This window comes from Dicentrarchus labrax, unplaced genomic scaffold, assembly GCF_905237075.1.
Source record: "Dicentrarchus labrax unplaced genomic scaffold, dlabrax2021, whole genome shotgun sequence".
NCBI classification, from domain to species: Eukaryota; Metazoa; Chordata; class Actinopteri; family Moronidae; genus Dicentrarchus; species Dicentrarchus labrax.
Genome location: NW_026136712.1, coordinates 19,945,403 through 19,957,900, shown reverse-complemented (window position 1 = coordinate 19,957,900; position 12,498 = coordinate 19,945,403). Strand labels below are relative to the sequence as shown.

General features: G+C 42.1%; 1 protein-coding gene across 1 annotated transcript in view; it reads left to right on the top strand.

Moving 5' to 3' along the window:
• The window catches only part of LOC127373613 (thyroid hormone receptor alpha-B-like), a 116,803-nt gene that overhangs the window by 21,607 nt on the left and 82,698 nt on the right, over positions 1–12,498 (top strand). Inside the window, 1 exon segment of the mRNA XM_051418244.1 lies at positions 10,019–10,097. The gene's annotated coding sequence lies outside the window, so the exon portion shown is untranslated.

Below are 12,498 nucleotides of genomic sequence, written 5' to 3'. Positions count from 1 at the left end.
CTAGCCCTAAACGCATGCTTTGAACCCAGATGGAGGCACACATGACTTCTGCTGTAGTGAGTTATGTTACATGGTGTCAATGTCAGTTCCATGTGCATGTGTGTGTTGTTTATTTGTGCAGCGGAAAAGAGGAAAGCTTCAATTTAAAATTAAAGTAGAGATTGGGCAGCAAAAGTGGTTACAGATGGGCCAGAGATGGATACAGAGTCATAGATAACATACCCATAGCCACATGTGACATCATGTGGTGAGTCACATGGGCAGTATGTGGCAGTCTGTGTGGATGATCTCAACCACTAACTCCTAAATGTCTCTGATTGTGTCACACAGCAGTTATAATGGGGAGTTGCTGAGCAGACAGTGTGTGTTTGTACGTGCATTCAAGTTGCATGCTAATTTGGACTGGTTTATTCATGAACATGCATGTGATTGCTGCGATGACTGTTTTTATGGTGATCATTCAAATTTGATTTCCTGTGTATGTGTGTCTGCCTGTTGCCAATCTCGCATACTACTTGACCCATCAGCCTCATATTTTTTGTGCACATTTATGACTGTATGCTCAAGGACCTCTTGTGGTTGTGGTGATTCACAATGTTTGAAAAAGCTATTGTATTGGCTGCTATGTTTTATACCGCTAATGACTGTTGACTTAGGTTATGAGGCATTTCCGCCAGTCGGCTAGGCTGAAGACAGGGCTTACCTAGGCTGTTGCGGGCCACATTTTGGCCCTTGGTGTGGCTCTAAAACTGATTTGATGATGAGTTTGGTCTCATCTGAGCTGGAGTATCTGCAAATCAATAGATTACCCAATAATTACCCGGTATGTTTTGATCCACTAAAGTTGTTAGGGCAATGATACATGTTGTTTCTTTCCCAGTGGCATTCTGCGAAGACCTGTCCCTACCCTGGCTCTGATTGGCTAGTGTTGGTTTGGTTAGGGTTAGCCAATCAGAGGCAGAGTACGGGTGGGTCTTTGCAGATTACGGGTGGGAAAAAACATAACCTGGGGTGATCGTCTCCTAGTCTTTACTTGGGATAATGGATTTGTTTAAATCAATGTGTGCTGAGGGCAAATGTACGTTTCAAAGGTTAATTAGACTCATGAAATTACAGTCGTTAAAGTTTTGAATGTTAAACTCATCGTGTGGTAGAATCTGCAGCATCAGACGGCTCCTTGTGTCTTACAGCCTCTCATCACGTATGTTCTGAAGGCACTAACTTTAGAACTCACCCATGGCCTCTGCCTGCAGTGTGCTGGGTTATGTTAATGACATGGCTGCACAAAGGAACTGTCTGCTTAAATTATGGAAGAGTGTTGGGCTCATGCCTCCTGCTCCCCTTTCTTTTTCTTTGATATTTCTTCCTCTTCTTCCACGCAGTTCCTTCCTTTTTTCACTGCTCCCCTAATGTGGGCCCTTTGATTTCCCCTCCTCTGCACCATGAGGAGAGGTGGACTAATCCTCTGAATCAAATGTGTCACCTACTCTAAGCAGGAATGAATAGACCCTAGATTACCACTGGACACTAATCGCATTTAACCTCCACGATGATAGCTTCTGTTCTGGGCTGGGCTGTGAGTCTGTGGCCGGGGTGATTTAATGCATGTCCTCAGCTTTGGTGGGACCCAGCTGTTGTCATGCACCTGTTGAGCTTCTTCCTTCCTTTTCCTTCCTGGATCCTGTGGAGGGAAGCTCATTGTGGGATCATGAACATATTTATGGATTGCAAAGACAGAGAGGAGTCAAGTTTGCTTAAAAATCACATAGAATCAGCCACTTACCTCGAGAGAAACAACAATAACATATCTGTGGATCTGGACTATAACTCAGAAATACCAAAACTTCCTATTTGTTACCACTTGGATTTTATTTCCATAGCACATTCTAATTACATTCTCACCAATAATGTGCTATCCTTTAAGCTTTTACATAAACTATAGAACATCTAGCACAAACAGAAACATCATCTTTGGATTTGTGATTCTTCTGCTCTAAGTCAGTTAATGTCTAACAGAAGTTTGTGTAATTGCTTGTGGGTCGTGTAAAAAAGGCTACAGGAGTTACAGCTCTAATTCAGAACATAACGGAACTGGCATCTTCATCAAAAAGATGGGGAAGACCCATCTTGGACAAACAGCAACAAAGAATGTCCTGTTCCTTCAGTTCTTTCAATGAATGAATACTCTCCAGTTCTGATATAACTGCCCACCCCTGTAGCTGCCAGTACATCCCCAAAGGACACTGTGTGATAGATGCAAATATTGGAGGTATGTCCAATGTACCCAGAAGAAAAACTGTGTATTTACAATCTCTCTCCATCTCATGGCCATAGACAGTGAATGATTCCTAGAGCTTATTCCTTTCCTCACCCTCTGTGTCCCTTTCTGTCTTTCTCAACACATATTTCATGCAAATACAGTGTTGAGGGCATGGAGCAAAGCTATTTGCAGCCTGACCCAACAGTAAATTTTCATTTTGACAAGCCCCGTTGCATTGTCGTCTCCCTGTTAGCCATGGCCTTCCCACTCCCCCTCCTCCTTCTGTCTCCTTGAACCGTCTACTGTGCAGCCCCTCATCAACAAGGCCTTGTGTCCCTCGGTCTTTCAGCCTCCGTGTTTGTCTATCTCCTTATTGCTATCCCCCTCCTCATCTCTCTTTTGTCATCTTCTCTCTGAGTGCTGTGCATTTTATGACTGCCTGTACAGTGAACCCAGTCTTTCACCGGGACAAAACGACCGCCCTTGGAGTGACACCATGAACATTCAGTTGCCCCCTCCGGCCCCCCTTCCTTCCCTTGCTCAACCTGGAGAGATTGACGCAGTTGGCCTGAAGGCTATTTACTGTAGTTTGTGTGTGTGAGGGTTTGGGCATGCACATCCATGTTTGTGCGAATAAATGGTTTTATCCACTGTTACCCTCATGGCACATGGCTTGAGAATTGATTCCTGATGTTACAGGCCGTATCTAAATTAGTATAGGCAGAGCGAAAGAATGCATTCAAACCCAAAACATGTTCTTGTTTTGAACTACATGAAACTGCTAAAATAGCATAAATGAAACATTTTGCCCCTAACTTAAATCAATTCCAGATGGGCAATACAGATTCCATAAAAGAAGTGTTTACGTGCGTGTGCTGCTGTCATGCAATTCCCAGAATGTTGCGGTTCTACCATGATGATGCCTTTACTGACTCGCATTGTGGATCACATACACATGACATAGTGGGCTGTCACTGAAGGCAGCAGCTACCTTTCATTCCATAAAGTTGATGTAGGTGTCTCCCAGTTTGGTGAAACAACAAGGTCCAGTTTGACAGTAGTGCATATATTGTACAGAAATGTTAATCTTGTACAAAAGCCAGTTTGATATTTTACTACCCCCTAAACATTTTTTTTAGAAGTTTGATTTTTTTTCGATAGTTTCAAGTAGTGTAAATTCCTCCTATTAGTTAAATAGAAAGGTTCAGTTATCCATTCTTTAAAACTAAGTTTCATCACAAATATGATGTTTGTAGGTTTATATACATTCATTTATTATTTCTCATGTATAATTCGTAAGAAGGATACATCATTTCCCCTTTTAGATAACAGTAAAACTCAGTTTAATCTGCAAATAATTCAAAGATTGCTATCAGCTCTTTATAATTTAAAGTATACTTGGGTTCATTAGTGGTGCACTGTGGTGCTTACAGTATTTGTGTTTTTTCCCCATTTTTCTCTTCTCTCATTTGAATCTTAACTGGAAATTGATGTGGTTAGAGTCTTCTTACATGCTGCAAAAGCAGCATGTCAGCAGCTTCAGTCCTCTGTCACTGTCTACACTGAAAACATTCAACCACACTACTGCTGTGGGCTTGGATGTTTTTCAGCCCAATGCAAAATAAATGTAGTTCAACATGCATAATACCCTCATACACATGCACATAGGCAAACTCCTGACACAGATTGCACACCACTCTCTCAAAGCCAGAAAGACATTTGTGAAACAGTAGACAATAATAACTTTTCTCTCTTGTTATCTGGCTTGCGCTTTCTTGCCAGACAAGTTTCTGATCCCTCAGGCTGCTGGCATTGATGCCTATAAATTACTGCAATTGTTTCACAATACTTTTTCATCTTGTCATTGGTATATGCGGGTTGGCTGTGTTCTGCCTTCTTCCAAAGACCAAAAGGAGCTTTGGATGGTAGAGCTTATTTACTACTTATTTTGACAAAGTGAGTTTGGTCAAAGTTAAGTGCAGTAGACGCAGGAGATAGTGTGCAGGTGGTAATGAGCTGGATTAGGATCCCACTAAGGATCCCAGTTTTCATGTGAACTCAGCAAAGCCATTGACAGGACATCTGCTTTATACCAAGCCACTACGGATTGGTTTTGAGCCCTTTCCCACAGAGAAGTCACAAGAATATCCATGATGCGGACTGGAATCTTGGCTGGAATTTCTGCTGAAGTTACACAAGTTCCCTCCACCCAACCCAGATAACCAGTTGATCAAAACCATTGCAGTACACACTTCTCTTTTAACTTCTTCTGCTTTGACTTCCCCCTTTAAAATATTGAGTTGTTAAGAAAGCACCTCAAAGTATTTCTGGAGGCAGCTGGTGTGTCTAAAACTGCCTTGTTTTTAGGTGTAATTGGGGCTTTTGTACGTTAAGATGACACTTTGTAGCCTCAGAGCTCTCTATGACTTGCACGGCCTGCATTGTCAGATGATCGTCTCCCCGAAGGCACAACAGCGAAGCAGGAACTGATTTTTCCCATCCGCCATCACTCATAGCCCTGACAGGCCAGTGAATTCCCCACACCCCTTCCAGCCTGTAGTTCAAAGCCTTACATTTGCCACCAGAGAGGGGGTGCAGTGGTGAACTTGGGGCCCACTGACAGAATTTACCCTCAAGATGTTTTCAGTTGAATGTCCTCTGAAGTGGGAGGATTTTTTCTGCTTCTGTTTTAGACGTCCTCAAGTCCACTGTGGGTATTTTATGTGGTGAGATCATATTGGTGGTGCTTTCACTTTGGCATCTTTTAGACACTCGGAGGAAGTACAAGAAGCACATATCCTACAAAACAACGCTTTCTTGCAGTGTGCATCAAAGGCACTTCTGTGGCAATGTAGAACTTCTAAGTTGTAACTTCTAAGGGTTGTAAGTGCGACGCCTTTGCTGCAGTGTCAAGAAACAGCACTGCCTTTTGCTTTGTACCCACTTATGATTGTCGTCATCGTTGGATTGAAAAATAGTAGGAAGCAATACTCTCTGTTAATATTCCCCATAAATCTCTGACATACTTAAATGACAGTCCCATAACTTCCCTAAACGAGAGCTTGCGGTCAGATTGTTAAAACATCATAAACTGTATTTACAAGGCAGGTTTTACAGTCTCTCTGAAAATGTAAAGATGTGGTGGTGATTTCGGGATGTGGAGGGCCGACTCGGTCAGATAGATCAAACAACCAGTCACTGTGAGCACGGGACTCAGCCTTTTGATCAATTTTATCAAAGCCCCCCACTTCCAGACTGTTAAGGCTAATTTAGAACTATCAGATAATCAGATATCTCTTTTGGTTTTGCATTTTAATGGAACAAGGTCTCCATGTTTTTAAGTGCTCCTAAATCAACATAAGCAAAGATTAGCAATGCATTACCTTGCATATTTTCTTAAATAAACCATAGATCCATATTCTCTTGTTCAATGTTCTCTTTTCACCTTTGTATTCGTTTCCAGAGGTGTCATCTGCAGCACCGAAGATGCACTTTGCTATGCAATATTGATAATGAATCTTTGTGCATTGGCATGTGCAACCTCCCATCCTTGTGTTGTTTACTCGTAGCACCTGTGGTCGCTTTGTTAACAGGAAATAGGAAGTTGCTAACTTACATCTTGCTCTGCCATGACTTTATTGTTGATGCAACTGATGTAGCTGCCTCCTCAGACGTCTGACGTGACTTCTGGGCAACACACATATATATTATTCAGTGCAAAGAAAAGAGCAATCCATCATGAACGGTTTTGATCATATGTGCTGTATTACCCTTGCTACAGTTTAGTGATGGCCATACCTGTGGTTTAGACCAGCCTTATATGCTGTACAATATTATTTGACATTGCACCAGGATCAGCTTAGATACACTATATAAGATAGCTATCCAGTCAGTACAAATATAGCACAAGCATGTGATCACATGCCACACTAACGCTACTGAAATCCAACTTGACACAGGACCCCCATCAGCATGTGCAGAAGGCCAACATAGTTTCACACATACAGTACAGAACACACACACGAGACAACTGTATATTCATTTATAATTCTACAAGGCTAATGCATCACAGATCAGTCCGACTCAGTTTAGTATTGGACATCCATAAATGTGGGGGAATTGAAACAGCAGAGGCTGAGATATCCTGACATTTAGTTCTTAGCATGAGTCAGCTTTACAAACACTGGATCCTATATTTCTGCCTGTTAAATGCACTCATCTTTCAAACTTCATGCCCACAGTTATTAACACAGGTTTTCTCCCAGATATTCTGCCAAAGGTCTCAAGCCCATCTCATAATGACACCGGTGACATCACATTGATATCACCAGGGTTATTTTTATTCCCAATATTTTTTTTTTTGTTATTTTATCCCTATGTATCCCTTCATAGACACAGATTTTCTTCTTATGTGTCAAATCGGTGGAGTTCCCCTTTAAATTCTACCTGAACGTCACACTGTCAGCTGTTGACAGGCGGGATAGTTGTTACATTTTTGTAGGTCAGCCATTCTCCAACAATTCAATGTAAATACCAACAGGAGGATTCATATTCGGTTTTTGACAACCCAATGCTGGTTAACCACCTGTCAAATTCCTGCCTTGAAAACCAACACAGCATGGGGACCGAGAAATTCATTCTCCCACACACACTCTTTTTCCTCCCCTCTTTTCAGAACACTCAAATTATATCATTAGTTAGTTTTAGCACCAGCGGGAGGGCATCATATGACTGCTTCTCCATTCAGGCTCCTTGTTGTTTGCCCAGCTTTCCTCGCAGTGAGCTACCTCTCTGCCTCTGCCCCGTCTTTTTTGCCCATGCAGGTCTGCAGGGGAAGAGCCCTCGAGCTAATTAGAGGCTTGCCAGTGGAATTTCACTGCGACAAAGGGAGCTATTCATGTCGGCAGGATGGTGAAAAGGCCGCACTGGCAGCAGTGATAGCATTGCTCGGAGGGGTTAGCAAAATGAAGAGACTTGACTTCCAAAGACACCCAAGCTCTCAACTCAATGCACTACCCCCACTGCTCTTTGTTTCTGTTTTGCCATCTATCATCTTCTGTTGCTCTGCAGTGTGGATCGGGTAGATCTGAGTTGGCCCCTGTCACAGACCGTTGGCACAGGGGCTAAATAGTTGACCTCCCATCTGACCATCTTGTCCTCAGTGAGTTGATCTGGTGTCTGTGTGGCATGTGTGACCCATATTTCTTCAATGCACTTTTCATTCCAAACCGCCATACACTGCACAGACACAATCCATTTCACCGCCTCTCACTGTTAGTCCACTGCCACAGAGATCCTTTGTGTAAACTCAGTGTATAACCTTTAGCCTCATTTATTAGAAAAATTAGTGATGTTGCACTTCTGTTTTACTTCCATCCATCAAACTAACCATCCGTCTACCCATCCATCTCACCATCCTTTCCTCTCCGCATCATTTGTGTAGGAAAATAGATTCTTTATGTTCAGACAGAGGGGAAACCCCCTCCATGTACTATGCAACCCACCCATGTCTTTTTCATCACATTTTCCATGCATGCTATAATGGATCAAATTCTCTCCGACAGCGTATGTAATTTTAAATCCCTGTATCAACATATGTGGTGATGTAGTGCATTTTCTGGATTATAAATTTAGAGACTTAATTGTGAACATTCATTCTTGACCACAGTTGATAAAAAACAAAACTTTTGGAACTTTGACTGCATCTTGCAGTCTTCTTCAGTAGATGGAGTTTATTCACAAAAGCTAGTGATGGATTTAAGGAACTGTTGATAACATAAGCCGACAGAATTAGCTGTTTTTGTAAAAAACTAGTGAATAAAATACCAGAAAATTCAAGATTCACTTGATGGCTTTTTCCAAAGCTTTCAACCATGACCAATGGTAGACCTCAGCAGATGGGCTTTACTCAGAAAAAGTTAGTAAGGGGACTTTAAGTTGAGGACTTTTTTGTTTACAGTGTGTATAAAATAACCAGACAGGAAGGTCTGTTTTTGGATAAGCAAGCAAATTAAATTAATTAAATATGTGAAAAGTCAGTTAATTTCTTCACATTGATGCAAAATCAGCATCAACCAAAACTTGTTGATTTTTTAACAGCGCCTGCAATAGCCTAACATTGACAATTGATGAATTTATATCATCTCACAGTATACATGATGATTCCGTCCAACAATAGTGTTCACACATGTACTTGAAACTGTAACATACATAACCAGCATGTATTAGATGACATTATTACAGCAGGAGACACTGACTCTTTGATAGACACTTCCTAATTTCACAACACAAACATATCCACAAATAGAAAGTCAGACACACACACACATGCATTGCCTCTAGCACTTCCTGTCCCATGGGACCGTGAAGACATTAACAGCTTCCTCTTTCCCTTCCTGTGTCAAAGCACTTTCCAGGTTAGGTGGTTTTCTTACCTTCATCTTTCTCACAGATTTTCTCACATTTCTGGATATTTTCTCTTCATTCGGTCTCTCTTTTCCTCTCGTCATCTGTTTCTTTTTCATTCTCTCTAGCTCCCCTTTGTTGTTGTGTTGGTATTTTTGTGGAATTTTGTGCAGTTTCTATGGAGACACAAGGCATTATGAATTGTTGCAGGGATGAATTGTCTATAAATGCTGAGACATTTTGACATTGCATTTCGTTTTCCCCAGATATACATGTTAGTAAGGTACAGCTACAATCACATTTTCCCTTTGTGATTTATAGGAACTGCCAGATAGGAACTAAAGTCAAAGTCAGCGTAGCAGAACCTATCTGCCACTCAGCTGACCACTGCACTGAATCGCTGCTCTTTTGCATAAAGCTGAAGTCCGCTGAATTTTCTCCCGTTGCCAAGTCGTTAAAGTCTCGCAGTCGTCACCCCGCTCTGTCAGTTCTTGTTTTCACGCTTCAGACTTGAAATAAAAGACTTCTGTTCTACCTTTTGTTGGCACCTCTAGTACAAGTGTACAATTATTCATATTGCTGTAATTTTGTTATGTCACTGTCAGAAAGAATGGAAATAAGAACATTTCCCAGAATGCTGAACCGCTTCTTTAACCATATGGAAATTTGGCAGTTCGCAGCAGATAGCAGCAAGCTTGGCACACGAATGCCGCACCAACTTCTTCTCTGAGATGACGTCAAAGTTAGACTCTAAATGTAGCAGACGTCTGTAGTTATGAATGCTAACATCTGCCTGATGTCACTCTGTCAGTCTCTAGTTCCAATGCTGATATTAGAACCAGTAATGCTAGCTGTAGGAGGATGCTTCTGCACTTAATATAGCATGACTGTGACGCAGGCCCTTAGATACGCGTTTGGCTTTCATGTGAGGTAAACAGGCGGGGGCTTCTGAGGTCACAGTTCTGTTTTCTCCAGGGAAGCGAGGGGAAGAAAAAGATGGAGAGGAAGAAGGAGAAAGGCTGTGAAAAGAGAGTGAGAGAAAGAGGCAGACAAATAGGAACAGTTAAGGAAAGAGGGAACAAAGTCTTTAAGCTAAGAAGAAATAGAGGGGGGAGAAGGGATGAAGGGAAAGAAGTTAACAGAAAAAAGACAGACAGGGAAAGAGAGAAAAGTAAGCACGAGGACAAAGCAGGGATCACAGGGAGGAGGGTGGGTAGGGTGGGTGTCCATGCCGGCTGTATGGTCTTGTTTGTTTTCTATATACTATATCCCTCCCTTCCTCCTCCCCTCCACCCGCCGCCCTCTTTCTCAGCTGCTCACCCACCCTAACAATCCTCTTTTTATTTCTTCCAGGGCGGAGACAACACAGACCACACGACGCAGGAGGCCTGGGGAAATCATTAACCGCACACAAACACATACAATATGACTGGTAGGTTCTTCCCATCTCCCTCGTGTGTTTACTACATGTATGTTTACCATGTGTGTTCAAACATCACAGACTCAGACTGTTTTGATTCATTATCTGTATCTCTTCTACTGTCTTCATTCTCTTAATTGTGCACAGCGATTTGTCACATGTGCATTGTGTTCTCTCTCCAGTCGCACTCGCAGTTCTGTATCTTATAACAAGGAAGCTTCAGTGACACCCACTGATGAGTTGCCACAGGTATTATAAGGGGTGTGATTTCCACTGGATACGAGGGTGTCATGTTACCCTCACTTTCCAAAATCTGATGTTGAAACCTTTCAAGTTTCAGTTTGATTTACACAGTACAATCCCTTTAAACAGTGTTGTCTACAGTCCAGCTATCCCAGTTTAGATGACGTCATCTCAAGTTCATAAAAATGTTGACACGCTCATCTGAGTCACCTTGAGTCATTGCTGTGCGCTCACAGGAATATTAAGCTTCTTCAGAAGGAGTGAGTGCTTTGTCAATTATTATTTTTGTTTGACCTGTGTTTTGGCTGTCAGGTTCAATACAGGTATTTCAGTTTGGGTTTTTTTTTGTAAAGCCTTTTATGCCTTTTGCTGAGAATTGACAATAGAGAGATAAAGAGAAATCAGGGGGAATGACGTCGAGGCTACAGTCAATATTTTTACAACAATGTAGGTAATGACGGTGTGAAAAAAATGTGACAACATGAAAGGAGAAGCTCGTAGCAATGATTCATCCGAATCTGCTACTCACCTCAGCTTTAGAGAGCTTTATAGTGATTTTCAACTCAATGTTTAGCTGTCCACTCTAACCGCTCTCTTGGTGTCATTTCTAGCCGGAGCAGGCCGCGGTTTTCAGCAGAAAATCAATAGAAACCAATACACTACCTGCTCAGCACCAAACAGCACACGGACACAGTCAGTGACTAGCTGGTGGGCATAGTGGAGCGTTCAGCAGCTGAAGAGTCATTTCCTCAGGAGATAGTGGACGCCAAAAAGAGAGCTAAAAGAGAGTGACAGGTGGCTCAGAATAAAAAGATAATGTTGCTCTTTAACTGGTGGATGTGTAAATGAGCAACTGTTTGCTAACAGGTTCGCCCTAACTCTTTACATGATTTTCCATTTATCTTATTTATTCACTAGTTAGCGACGTAAATGGAACCATTGTCTTAGTCTCAGTTCTCTATCAATTCACCTAAATATATTTATTACAGCACAAATACAGACATTTTGGCTGTATGTTTAATTCTTCTGTTTGATCTGTGAATCAGAAAGTGCAGGCAGAGCATTTAAGTTTTCTTCATTTAGAAACTGTGTTTGAAGTAATTGGAATGCCTGAGGGAATGTATATATACATATATTTTACATGTTTAATCTACTGGTAAGCAGCTGAAGTAAAACTGATTCATTTCAATATTTATGTTTTTGGTCTTGTAGTATTTCCTCATTCAACTATTTGACATCATGAATATTTGACATCATTGCATCACACTTGTCATAATATCTTGCAAGGTTTTAATGGTTATTAATGACAAAACTTGCTATGAGTAAATGTTTTTTCCCTGAGGAACTCTGCAAGGCAGGAATTTGAAATAACCAAGACTTTTATTTAAATTATTTTTCCATGACTCTGCAAAAGCATCTTCAGCAGTCACCAGACTCTCCTCTCATCTCCTCTCCTCTCATCTCCTCTCCTCTCCTCTCCTCTCCTCTCCTCCTTCCCTCTCATCTCCTCTCCTCTCCTCTCCTCCTTCCCTCTCATCTCCTCTCATCTCCTCTCCTCCTTCCCTCTCCTCTCCTTGCATCCCCTCTCCTCTCCTCTCCTCTCCTCTCCTCTCCTCTCATCTCTTCTCATATCCTCTCTTCCTCTCCTCTCGTCTCCTCTCATCTCCTCTCCTCTCCTCTCCTCCTTCCCTCTCATCTCCTCTCCTCTCCTCTCATCTCTTCTCATATCCTCTCTTCCTCTCCTCTCATCTCCTCTCTTCTCCTGCCCTCCTTCCCTCTCCTCTCCTCTCCTCTCCTCTCCTCTCCTCTCTGCACAGCTGGAGAGAATGGGGAAGCGCATAATTGCAGTTTAATCCTGCACTAAGTCCCTGCTGCATTAGGGAAGCAGCAGTGAGAGATAATGCATAGCAGCTCAGGCAGAGTGAGACAGAATAACCCCAAGAGTTGTTTGGACAGATGTTTGGTGAGAAAGGCTTTAACGGTAGAGAGCTCATACTGGACCAAAGGGGACTGGTGTCAGTCACAGGTTGAAGTGCTACTTGAGGGAACCGGACACAGGTGATACAGAAGTGATTGCTGCTGTTCAAGGATAATAGCACAGGTTTGAAGCTGGAACTGATCAGTGTATCTCACTGTCCATGCACATATCGATAGTTTTATTCCTTTTCAA